General features: G+C 38.5%; 1 protein-coding gene across 1 annotated transcript in view; it reads left to right on the top strand.

Annotated features, from left to right (window-relative positions):
* Window positions 1–692: 692 nt before the first annotated feature.
* Window positions 693–13,930, top strand: part of ip6k1 (inositol hexakisphosphate kinase 1) — a 36,208-nt gene continuing 22,970 nt past the window's right edge. The window contains exon 1 of the mRNA XM_085407039.1: window positions 693–1,062. The gene's annotated coding sequence lies outside the window, so the exon portion shown is untranslated. The remainder of the gene's footprint in view (window positions 1,063–13,930) is intronic.

Genomic DNA, 13,930 nt, shown 5'->3' with positions numbered 1-13,930 from the left:
TATGTTTAAATAATATCAGTATTTATGACCTTAATTAATCATTAATGAATTTAAGTCATATTGTATTATTGTACTGTTATTGTTGTTGTTGCTCTTGTTGTTGTTGCCAGAGGCGTTCGAAAGGTTCAGACAACAGTTTACATAACTGTAAAGCAGTCATGTAAACGTCCCAATTTAATAAACAATGTCTACTCATTATTTTTTGTTTTGGAAACTGAAACCAATTGAGATCAAAACTAAAGACATTTCAAGGTTTTTGTAAGAACTCACTATTCGTATTTCTTTTCTTCTTCTTTTTTTAAAGTTTAAGTTATTTCTTGAATGAGATTTCTTGATTAATATGTGTTTTTTACAAGTTGTCTTTAACCTTGTGTATACCAAATATATTCAAATAACAGTTACATAACACAAAAATGTAAAGTACAAAAAACAGGAAACAAAGATAATTTGTCATGATTCTCAAGATCACCCCAGTAAAATCCCAAATATTAAAATATAAATAAATGTACTTATGATTAAATAATATAATGCATATGATTTGCATATTAAGTAAGTAAGGTAAGAACGCGAATGCCATCTAAACAAGTTCCACATCAATTATCTGCACTGTATTTATTTCTGAATAACTATTCATATATGCCTCCCTAACCCACCTCCTGTATGCCACTCCATTTGAAAATTCATGTAACTTCAGACTAGTGGTGACGTTTGGCTTGCAGCAGTTATAAAATGATTATTCCTCATGTTTCTTCCCCAGATAAAGCTTTAAGTTTATTTTTGGTTAACAATCCTGGTAAACGAAAAAAAGTCTGCAGCTTGCGAGTAGGGTCGTAAGAAACTGTAATTCCTGTTGTGACCTGAAGATGGCACTAAGCCGCCATTGTCACGCAGATGAACCGTAAAATCCAAACAGGCTGACGTTAGCCTCCTCCTGGATGTTTTTCTTCGCCGTTAAAGAGTTTGGCTACAGTAGAGCGACATTAATCAACCTCTCCAGTCTCTGAAGCACCTCCAGCGACATCTCTGCGGAGTCTGCTCCCCGTCCACTCGATGCTCCTGAAGGTGAGTAGCTATCGTGACAGCTCGGTGCCTCTCTAACCGGAGAGACTGCGTAATGTTAGCCGCTAGTGTTAGCATGCACCGCTGCTCAAACGGCAGAGTCAGACCAGTGTTTACCGTCAGAGTCCGACACTCGGAGCATTAGTTGAAGAAGAGAGGTTTTCCACTGACATGAAAATGAAACAACGGGAAGATTTATTTTAACTCTAAGCCGTTTGAAAACGAGTCTGGCTGACTTAGCTAGCTAGCATGTTGTCAGGCTAAGGTCAAGAAGCTGTCCAATCTGACAGCTAACGCTAACTAACATGGTACCGATTCTACAAACGGGATATGTAGGAGACAGCCACGCCAATAGCAGGTAACATCAGCTCCGGTTCTGACCGCTGGAAACGGGGCTGTGTCGCTCACAAGATTTCCAACAAGAGGTGGGTTCCTGAAAGTTTGGCTGGGGTAAATATGGTTTTAAGGGAGGCTGATGGAGTCAGATGGGCTGCCCAGTGTGGCATACTGGGATGGGTTGGTGGTGGTATTGCTACCTGGCATTTTATGAAGGTTTGCCCGGGTTTAATCGTAGCTTTTCTGGGTGTGATGCTGCTTCTCCACAAATGGCGACAGTGTTAGTAAATAAACCGACTCATCCGCTTTACTTCTGCTCTTTCTATATAACCAGCAGCTAACAGCCTCTTCTCAGGCATCAGTCAGCTAAGCTCAGTGATGACTGACGAGGTTTCCAGGTCTTAATATAAATTTCTGATCATTACATTTCTGGTATGTAACAGTGCTGTGCAAAAGGTTTGAATGTGTCCTCATTTCTTTATATTTTGGCTTCCAAGGAGCCAGACTTTCTTGTAAATTTTTTGAAGTGATCTTGAGCAATAATAGTTCTGCTCGCTTTCTGGATTTTTTCCCCCCACTCGTTTTCAGTCCTTGTACCTGATCATTTTCAGAATATTCTTTTTGTTTCTTCAGCAACTTAAGATTGACCTATGAATCATTCAAGCATAAAAAGGCTTCTAACTCAAAGGATGAATCAGTGTTGTGTCTACGCAAAACTGTCAGCTTGGTAAAAAACCAGCAACAAAGTATATCCTTAGACAAGTGGTTAGTGGCAGCCTGTTGCATAACACATAATTTGCTCCCATTCATTTAGTCAAATCTGTGAAAATATCTAAAGATAACACAGTTTGATAGACATAAAATTGTATTTTTGCACCAACAAGGTGATTCTCGAAGCGCTATTGGCCCAAAACTATAAGACTAGTTTGTGTGAGTTTGAGTGTGTGGGTAAGCTAGAAAAATGCCCTTTTTGGAATTATTAAAGTTTCCCAATCGGAATCTGAAAAAATAACTATATTTTGGCGTGGAGAAACAATCCTACAAAGACCTGACACAAGACCTGAGAGTTCCATCTGGCGCTTCAGTTGATTCAGCTACTGTTCACTGAAGCCATGTCACAAATGGCTTTAGTGGAAGGGTGGCTGTATAAAGTATCTTAAAGCATTTTGGAGATCTTGTCAAAACTGGTATAACTGTAAATGCAGGAAAGTACCATGAAATTTTTAAACACCATGCAGCACCAACCGGAAAGCATTTGATTGGGAACAGTTTCATTTTTAAAAATTTTTTTTTTTAGCATAACAATGATCTCAAACACACACACCATTGCAGTAAAAGCATACCTGGATAGAAAAACACACAAAGGAACACTATCAATCATGGACTGGGGTCCGTTCTTCGTACCTCGCTTACTACATCCAAGATCAAATCATCGCGCTAACTTTGAGCTCGCTATTCCGGTTCTCCGAACGCAGCTGTTGTTGACGATTAGTATAGCTGGATGAAGTAATGTGAGATCACTGGGTGGCTTAACAGGGGCTACGCATCGATAGTAGAAACATTGATCGGCAACCCTTTGATTGGTCGACGAAAATGTCGAAGGAGCGCGCTCGGTATTTTTCGGCAGCAGAGCAAGAACTCTTGATTGAGGGATTTCAGGAGTTTCAGAGTTTAATTAAAACGCAAGGGAACACTGCAAAGGCTGCAAAAGCAAGGAGAGAGGGCTGGCAGAAAGTTGCTGACAAATTATACTCGTAAGTAATTTAATAATAATAATAATAATGGATTGGATTTATATAGCGCTTTTCAAGGCACCCAAAGCGCTTTACAATGCCACTATTCATTCACTCTCACATTCACACACTGGTGGAGGCAAGCTACGGTTGTAGCCACAGCTGTCCTGGGGCAGACTGACAGAAGCGAGGCTGCCATATCGCGCCATCGGCCCCTCTGGCCAACACCAGTAGGCGGTAGGGTAAATTTATTATATTATATTGCATTATATCATATTATATTATATTACATTATATCCTCTTTCACATTAGAGCCACAACAGGACCCACTAGAACATGGGAACAAGTAAAAGTGAAATATAAGAATATTCTACAGAATGGTAATATTTATCACTTATATTGCTTTTAGTCTCTTGAAAAGAGACCCTGAAATAATCTGTTTGTGTGTTTATAACAGCAACCAAGAAAAGGGCAGAGCAAAAAAAGACAGGTGGTGGTCCTGCACCCCCTCGTCAACAAGTTGGTTAAGTAAATAATACCCTCACGGGAAAATCGATATCTCTCTATGAGCACACTGTCGCGCTGAGCTAAAGGATCCTGTCTATCCCGCAATATACGCTGAATTCTGAACCCCCTCCAGCCATTGGGCGCTCCCCGGGCGCCCAATGGCTGCCCACTGCTTCACTGAGTGAATGGGTTAAATGCAGAGAGGAATTTCCCCACGGGGCCACGGGGATCAATAAAGTACACTTTCTTTCTTCTTAAAGGACCAGGAATTCATAAAATCTTAAGGTATTTAAATTTAAGAAATAATGCATAAAATATGACAATACAAAAAAAGAACAACTCAAAATAAATAATCTACACTTTGACACAGGGAGTTAGTCCTTAACAGGACGCTTATGTTATGTTTCAGTTTGATTTAATGTAGCAGTGAGTGCTAAAATGATAATTGTCAAAAATAACTTTCTTCAATAAAAAATGTTCAATATTAATTTGATAGAACTCATTCCATCAATAGCTTGATAGACAGCAAAGAAAGTCTAATTATGATGAGAATACCGCTAAGTTGAACTATTCATGTGACTGGAAGAGAGTTAAAACTACAGCATGTTAGGTTGACGCACCCGCAGCACTTAATCTATGGGTCTCTGCAGCCATACAAACTGAAAGACTGATCGATGGTCTGTATGGCTTATGTAGTGAGTCATAAACACAGAACAGTGGCAGTACAGATGAAATGTTTTACAGTTGTTTAGAACCAAACTATTGTCATCTTGGGTTGTTAAGTCAGGGTAAGTGATTTGGTGGAGGTTGTCAAAGTAGCTCCTTTTCTAAATCCATGCACTGCTCTCGCTCTCTGACATGCCCTTGTTTCATCTTTTGTCATCATTGTGCACTAGGAATGTAAAAGCAACCTGTTGCCTTAGCAATGATATCCCAATATTAAACATCTAGATCACAAAAACAATTATACAGGTGTTTTTGCTAATTCTATGCTATTGCACAACCCTAGTTACTAACGCCATGGCCTTAAACATTTCTATTAGACCGCACTTCCCCAGCTATGTGTAGAAAGTTGAACATTTCTGTCTTCCTTCACTGTTACATCAAGTGTGGTCAAATTGGGCATCTGATCCAAATCTGAAATTGTCAGAATTAAGGTTTTAGTTTATAATAGATGCTTATGTTACTTCATTGAAATACATGTCGTACATGTGTCATGTTCAGTTCCTGACAGAAAATGAATAATAAACAAACCAAAATTAACCATTGTATGTTCACATCTCACTTTTAACCTTTAACAGAAGTACTGATTTGGTTTATATCATGATGAATATCAATATCAACTGATGACATAGTAATTAATTGTGGCACCAAACAGATTTGGTGTACCACCAGTCACTATCCAGGCTCATTAGGTTTTCTTGAGATGTTTAAATTTAATCAAACATCAATGCCAGATGCAGACCTTTCATATAATGTACAGTCCAAATTAAGATAATTACAAAAGACCAGTCAACAAAGAGTCAAGAAAAAGGCTTCATTGACTTCAGGATGTCAGCTCAATATGTGCAGAAAGTTTCATAATGAGAGAGTGACAGATCTTTGATCTTGTGGTACAGCTGTAACATATAACCCAGCCTTCTGCCATAAAATTCATAACACATCAAAATGAAACTTCCTTTTACAGCCTTCTGAGATTTGTCTTAGAAACATAATTTGCTGTAGCTGAATGGCTTTTTAGTTCAATGACTTTCTGAACCCTCAGTTCTCTGTGACTTCATGTGACTACTTATTTGTGGAATAAATTCTTTGTATTTATTACACGGCGTGCTGCGGGGAAAAGTCTGTTCTAACGTTTGAGTCTAAGGTTTATTTTTTAGCACCTGGCGGCTCTTTTTTACTTCTCATTCGTAAATAATCTGCTCTTTCACGTGATTCAGTTTATTTTGAAAAGTCTCAACAGGATCTTGAGCTTTATTGTGAATGGTTTATGTGGTACATAAACAAGCGGACATGCGATGGTGTTACCGTCGTTGTTGCTAACCACAACGCATAAAAACAGGCGCTTGTCCTTCCGTAGTGTGGTTATATTAAATATAAGAGAAAGAGAGAACTTTAAGAAATTAATATAGCCACCACAGTGACCATCAAAACGGTGAAAAAATATTGCCTTAAACAGTTTATTTTCTGACACCACGAAACAAACGATAGCGTAAAATGAAACGATAGACGTTTTTATATCGTCATCCAATATATATCGTTATATCGAACAGCCCTATGTTGAATGGAGTCCCAGGTGTCTCTTAATAGGCAGTAAACAAGCATTCATTCTCTGACCTCAGTTGTCTGCCTTCAGTATCAATTTTGTTTTGTCTGCATCCAGTTAAACTGTGCGGGCCTAAATTTCATTTAAATAAAAATACTAAATAATTTAAGAAATTTGAGCGCTGCATTAAAATACTGAATATAAAAGCTCCAGAGTAGAAACTTAGTTCAACAAAAGTGATTACTGACACACTAATTGGATAACTAAGGATAATTGGAACAAAATGGACTACACCTGTGATTTCTGATGAGCCTAATTGCGTGCATATGGATATGAAATTACCCGTGAACAAGGACAACATCCAAGAAAATAAACCATTCCTTCTTTTTCAGCGTGAATAAACTTTGGTAACAAACATGAAAAGATGCCTGATGAGTACTGGGGGCACATCTTTAGTCTGATGAGACCAGAATACAATAGTTTGGTTCTAACCTCACCAGGACCACCTCGGTGAAGTGCAAAGTAAAGAATGAAGGAGGGACTATAATGATATCGAGCTGCAAAAGGTGATGGGGAGATGACATTTCTAAATGGCACCATGAATATTTCTGGACCAAAATACAAGCTGACAAGGTGGCTTCCAGTCACCTGATGCCCTGTAGAAGATGCCAGAGAGAAGAGTCAAAGCAACATTGCCAAAAGAATCTGAAAGAATAAATGAATTTTTGCAACTCTGTAAGCATCTAAGAGGAGATTATCAGGGGGAAAAGTAAATAAAAGTGAAAATAAGAAGAGGGAGGAGGCAAATGGATGCAGAAAGATTCAAATCTTTGTAATAAAAGATGGACTATTTGTTTGTTGCATTGAATTCCAACTATAGGGTCTGTATTCTTAATGAAAATAAATTCTGATAAGTTTAATACATTCTTTTGTGAACTTTTTATAAAGATAGTTTTAATATCTCAATAATAAAAATAAACATTTTTAATAGATTTTTAATGCTATCAAAAAATTTTTTGACATACCCAGGCAAATAATTTTAACTAACTCTGCATTCACACAGGAAGTGACTAGAATTGATCATAGAAAGTCAATGACATTTAGCAACTTTATGCAAAAACAAGTGAGAGCGACCACCAATAACTGTAAAGAAGAAGTCATTTGACATTTCAGGTGGGGTGGGTAGGCAACTGGAGCCTGGAATGTTCATTAGTGACCAATCACTGATGAGTGAAATGCTTCATATGAGGATAAAATTAAAGGTTTAACTCATAGATGTTATGAGTAGTTTAGTTAAACTCATAGAGTTAAACCTATGAGTTTAACTAAAGAGTTAAACCTTTAGTACAAATCATGTGAATTATACCCTGGATTTTAGATACACTTTAACTCTTTGAACCTGATACTGTCTTTGGCTCTTCCAAAGATAATTTAGATGCACTCCCTCCAAAACCAACCCCCCCAAAACCTTTAGGTATTTATACTTAAGATATGTCTAGTTACCCTTAAAAGATTGTCCAGATGAACAGAATCAACTTTTGTGGGATACCCTTAAAAGCCTTTAAACACTGTTCAACACTTATACCTGTTAACTGTCTGCACCTGGCTCACAGAATTTTCCAGGAATGGTGACGCTATTTTCCAGAGAATCACTTGGTGATGATTTTGCACAATTTGATCTTTTATCTCAAAACACAATGTGTTCGAGAGCATTTTGGACATGCAAAATAAGTTATTGTTGTGGTGCTAAGAAGTAACCCTGAAAAGTTAATCCTGAAGTAACTTCGCAAATCCTGCTAAACCTGCTAAACCTGCTTCATAAATTTCAGTCCTCTGCTCTGTTTTACACAGAACTAGTTCACAAACATCAGAGTATGAGAAACCAATTTTTACCAATGCCACAAGTTTAACCATGAACTTGACATGACAGGCGTTTCAGCTGACAGACTGACATGTTGAGTTTTGGTTGCCATGTTGACACTACCATCTTGAGTTTGTGGTGAAAAAGGAGCCCATATGGTAGACGTGTGTGGTCTTGGTGGTTGTTTTGACCGATGCAAACTGACATTTCTCTGACGTCATACCCAGCCCATTGTGTGTGTGTGTGTGTGTGTGTGTGTGTGTGTGTGTGTGTGTGTGTGTGTGTGTGTGTGTGTGTGTGTGTGTGTGTGTGTGTTTGTTTCTCAGCAGCTGTTTGGTTGTGTTAGGGGACCCTGGAAGCAGCTGTGTGTGTATTTGTGTTTCTTCCATGTTGTAGTTTGTGATTTTTGACAATGACAGATGTGTTTTGGTTTTTTTTGGGTGGGGGAGGGTTCTTCCCATGGGACTGCATGATACTGCAAAACAGCTGGATCTACTTCCTCTGTTCTTTCCGAGCCTCCTCGTGGCATCATTATTATATCATGAACCGTTGTTCATCCTTGCCTTCTCCTTTTTTCTGGGATTGCTATTGAGAACATAGTTATGTATATGGATTGATTAATTATCTGTTACACTTAAACTGGCGTCTCTCATTTAGAAACCTGAACACTACTGGAAACCTTTTCCTGTTTGTGTGTCAGCAGTACCAGCCTCCAGCCTTTATTTAGCATCGTTTAACCTAGTCATGCTACACTGCACTGATACAACCATTCAGCAGTGAAACACAAGCTGCTGACATATGCTGAGGATGTTGATGGTGTCTTTTGGGGATTTTTCTAGAATGTTTCTCCTCATGGAACTGCACTAAAGAGGTAAGGGGTGAGAGATGGGATCCTGACAGTTGTAAATGGTATAGTTAATTGTTTGTGGTGGTAAAAAAGACAACAAAACGTTTTAAAATGTTTTTATGGTTTTATATTATCCAGTGTGATGTCATCAAACGTCTTTCTGGAACACACAACTAATGATGACATACGGGGGGAGATCTCCCTGTCATCTCCCTGTGTGAAACTGCCTGATTCAGTTTAAGCGTTGTTTTCAATAGATTGCATAGTCAAAAAACTCACTCCCATTTTTTCTTGTTGCATGTTGAAGCTGTACTTGGAATCTTGTTAAGATCCAACCATGCAAAATCAGATTTTTTTTTTTTTTGCCGTTTTTAAGTGGTCTTAAACCTTTGCTTGGGACTCTTGTAGAGGACATAAAGTCAGAGATAGAAACAACAAGGAGCAGGTGCATCTAGTACAGGTAGAGCTGCTGCAAAAACCCACAGAGCTCAGCAGCCTGTTCTCTGATTGGATAGTTAAATTTGTGATTGACATGACATTGGCCAATCAGATGAAAGGAAGAATAACAGGGTCAAAATTCGTACTTGTAACTTGAAGCTTGAGTGCAGAGTTTCACACGTATTTTTTAAGTAAAAGATTTGTGTGTGGACGTAAGTCCACACACAAATCTTTTTTACGCACACACAAATTCTTTTTACACATACAAATCTGTTTTACACACACAAATTCTTTTTACACATACAAAACTGATTTACAAGTACAAAATATTTATGACCACAATTTGAGCCCATACAGGGGCCCTTACAGTGTTTTAATCAAAGACTAATTGTTGATTTTGTTGCATAAAGCTACTTCAAAGAGTCAGCTACTGTTCTGCCTGCATCATGGGAAGCTTACTTGTGTAAACAAGGGCAAAGAGAGGCGTGCGCTGTCACAAACTGGACCAAAGAAAGGAGCCAGGAGGCAGCTATAGGCAATTCACTGCCATTTAACGTATGATTTTATTGTCAAATTATGTTATTATTATTATTATTATTATTTTAAATTTTGTTAAATGTCTCTTAAGCATTTATTTTAGTTTTCAATTTTGGGGTGTAGGTTATCCTTTATTGTGATAGGACCGTGGAGAGAAGACGGGAAGGATGGAAGAGATACACCTTGGTGAAGACACACAACATAGGGCCTGGTGGATTCAAACTTAGGCCCTATAATAGTCTTACAGCATATGGGTCACCTGCTCAAACCAGTGAGTTATATTGGCGACCTAGTTTTCAAGTTTGACTGTTGCTTGAGTGGTCTCATTTTCAACTCCTGCCGTTTAATAATTGGACCAATAGGTAAAGGAGCTTACAAAGAAAAGCGTCTGGACTTCTTTGCAAGCTCCTTTGACTACGATGACCTGGATGACTAAGAACCTTCACAGACAATTGGACCAATAATTGAGTTGCCAACAACATGCCTAGTACATGCTACAGGACATACTGTGTGGAAATAGCTGCGTGACCTGTGTGGATAGTGTGTAGCAGGGAGCATCCATCTTTGTAGTTGTAAAAACAGTCTGCACATTGGCACAGTCTTTAGATAGAAGTCCTTCCTGTATTGTGTCAGAAGTGTGTATTCTCATGTTCATGTCCGTTGGATAAAATGTAGAAAGTTCAGAGATGCAGCACGTGTGTCCTTATAGCTAAACAGTAAGAAGTCCACTGACAGGAAACACTTGTTGGTTTTCTCCTCTTGGTTGGCCATTAATCTGTTTTTTGTTGTGAGGTGATTGCTTTGTAGTGGGTTATGAATTGTGAATAATTGTTTTTCTCACATTGTATTTATTAAAATTGTGGAATGATATTTCTTTAATGATATATTATTTTTATTATCAATGGGAAAGTGGGCAAAAATGTCAGTTGGCATGTTTTGGCCTTTGAAACAGACAGGGTATAAGGTAGGGCTGCACGATTCATCGTTAGAAAATCGCGATCTCAATTCATACTTATGTGCGATCTCATTTCCAAATGACAACGATTTATAAAATTTTTTAAAAAAAAGACGACGACGACGATTGTACTGCATTTTGATCCGGGACATAATCTGCATGAAAACAAGCGCTCACTCTTCCTGCTCAACAAATGACAAGGGCGGAGCCTTGTACCACGTGATACAGAAGCTGTGCCGTGTGATGCTAAAATTAGCAGGGAAAAAACAACGGAGAGCACGTCAGGGATGACGAGAAAGTGACAGGAGAAAATCCGTCCCGGTCAACCACCCAAACATCAATAACGGGAACCTTATACAGCGCTTTCCCATACCCGTCGAACTTCCGCAGGCACAAAGAAATTACGGAGGCCATCACTTATCACCTGACCAAAGATATGGCTCCCATCAACACTGCAAAACGAGGGATTTAGGAAAATGATCAACACCCTAGACAAACGCTACACAGTGCCGTCCCGCAACTATTTTTCTATTGTTGCACTACCTGCTCTATATACGCAGCGTCGAGCAACGGTGGAGACGGAATTTCAAGCAGTACAACATTTTGCGGCAACAACAAAACGTGAGACATTTGTTGTTTTTATGTTCAGTCTCAACTGTTACGAAGTTGATGTGCAGTTAATAAGTGCAATAAATATTTATATTGGAAAAGAAAATCGTGAGAGAATCGTGATCTAAATTCTAAGCAAAAAAAATCGTGATTCTCATTTTATGCAAAATCGTGCAGCCCTAGTATAAGGCTTTGCTTGAAACTTTGATTCCCACTTGTGTTTGTGCAAATGAGTCATTAAAAGCAGTTAATTTTACTAATAAAAAAAGCAGATAGTAGTCAAATAGCTTTTAAAAAAAGACCTTTCGATTTAGGTTCGACTAAAGCCACAGATTTGCATACATACTGGTAAGCCATCAGCACTGGCAAAGGAACCAGATTTGTTCATGCATGGTTAATTCTGTATTTTCCACAGTGACTTTTACTTTTTCGATTTGGAGTATAGCTAGGGGGCCTCGTGGCTGTTTTGTTTTTTGTTTTGTTTTTTCATTGGAGGTGTCTGTGTGTGTGGTTTTTTTTTTTTTTATGAATATAATGGTTAAATCGTGTAGTGGATCAGACAAAATCAACCTCCTGATAAAGGAAATGATGAGGACATCTGACGAGCTGACTTTCTGTTCTGACATTTTGACTTTGTTGGTTTCCTTCTTCAGTGTCAGAGAAGCTGCAGCAGTGATCGGTAGGTGTACTTAGTGTTTGTCATGTCAGCTGTACAAATATGTTGAGTTAAAGAGCCAATTTAGCAGCAGCCTCTACATCTACATTTACATTTGTCAGTGTTCTTGGCTGTTTGTCTGTCGCCATTAGCCTCGTTCCAGATGAATGGCGCCTTGCCTGGAACGCAGACAAGTGCAGGCAGCGGCTGTAATCAAGATGTACAGTTCACAAGGAAGTCGAAGAAACTTACTTCTGGTTCTGCTCCAGATTTAAATGAAGTTATCGGCTTGGTCGTTTCAGCTTGTATTCAGCCTCCAGTAGCGCCATACTTTAGTAAAATGGCATACAGGCTGTGTTCATGGTTAGACATCCCCATTACTCAACTATTTCAAATTAGATTTGCCAGAACTAATATAAGGCAGCCCCATATGGAACAGAAATATATGTATAAAGGAAATCTATTATACCCTGCAGTGTCATGCTAAGACTTACTGCTGAAAGTAGCCACTTTTTTCAGTGTTCTTACTATATATCTAACATTTGGAATTAAAAGACAGATCTCACATTTCTTTTAGGTTAGATGGTTATCAGTTTGTTGCTGTCCTTCTCAAATCATAAAGTTTTAAAGTAATTCAAAAATCTACCAGTACAGTGTAGAATCTCTAAAATTAAATTAGTACTATACAGCTTCTCTTAACTCTCATTATGCTGCGATCTAACTGAACTATCTAAACCAATCAGGTCCTCATTTACATTAGAGGCCAGGCATTTTTTTTATCATGCACTTGGTAAAGAACAAGTAGCAACATCTGCAATTTCTCTAGAAGCCACTTGAGGTTATTTCCAAAAATGAGTCATAGACCCCCATGTTAAAATGCCCAAATTTAGAGCATCAAAAAATTTGTTTACAGCCTGTTTAAAAACAGTGTTTTAGGTCTTCAAAATGTGGTGTCCAGAATATTTGACTGAATGATAAAATGTTTTTCAGCAACAGAAATGACAATAAATATGCCAGTAAACTGTTGGTTGCAAGATGTTAAGCCACCCACCACAAACCGGCACTGCATTGCTTACAGGCGGCATGGTCTCTTCATCTCTATCTGTGATGTCAACAAACAAGGCAGAGAGAAGTTAAATGCCGCATAAATTACATTACTGGGCAGGAACATCCCAAGTCTAGAAACCAATGGGTGATATCACAATGTCCTTTTTATACACAGTGTTTGGTAGAGTAGCTGCAGTGCCTGGCTCCAAATACTCCAGGTGGCTTGATCTCCTTTAAGTTGTTGTTTTGTGTAAGTTTGAATGACATCAGACATGCGTCTAACTAAAATAACCTTTTTGTCATGTGACCACTATTAATCCCACCGGTAAAGCTCTGACTGGCTGGCTTCCTAGAACATGGTTGTGAATATGTGGTTGAATTTCCAATATGTGGTGGCGATGATAGATTAATGACTCCCTGACCTTTGCTGCGTCTTGGGAATGTTTCCACCAGTATGATTATAATCTGATTGCCTCAGGCAGTTTAATGTAGGTACAATAGATATGTTTGCTTTCTAAACTTTTTCAGTCAACTCTGCTGAAATAAAGGGTTTTATAAGGTGAGAGAGACCTTGGAAAACCTGAATAGGATTAAAGCTAGTTGTGGAATTGACTACATTTATTTAGGTGGGTATTGATTAATCTTCCCAATAAGGATTAGCTGGTTACCCCTTGTCTCTCTTCTTTTTGGTGCTTTTTGAATCAGCAAATGCAGTTTCAGGAGATAACATGTTTTAAACGTCTCTGAGTAGATTAGATCGAGAAGTTCCTTCGTTATGTAATTTGCGTCTCAGACAGTTTAGCTGTGTCTCCTATTATTCTTTCTGGGTGTTTTTACAGCACCGTGCCAAACTTTTCTGTGTCCAGGCTGAAGACGGGTCCAGGAAAAATAATTCTTCCCTTTAACCCTGCTGGATGTGCTGTGTGTCCAAACCACAGCAAGCACCCACCGCTCTTTGCTGAACCACGTCACAGCATTAAACTGACTAAAATAGAGGACGGCAGCAGTAAATGCAGCAGTTTTAAGAACTGATCTATGTTCAAGAAAAGATTGGTTAAAGAAATCTCTTTAAATAATCTC

The sequence above is a fragment of the Rhamphochromis longiceps genome, linkage group LG5 (assembly GCF_057381845.1).
Source record: "Rhamphochromis longiceps isolate RC_006_pf linkage group LG5, R_longiceps_female_GT1.1, whole genome shotgun sequence".
In the NCBI taxonomy this organism is placed as follows: domain Eukaryota; kingdom Metazoa; phylum Chordata; class Actinopteri; order Cichliformes; family Cichlidae; genus Rhamphochromis; species Rhamphochromis longiceps.
The sequence above is the reverse complement of the archived record's forward strand: the minus strand, read 5'-3'. Positions and strand labels throughout refer to the sequence as shown.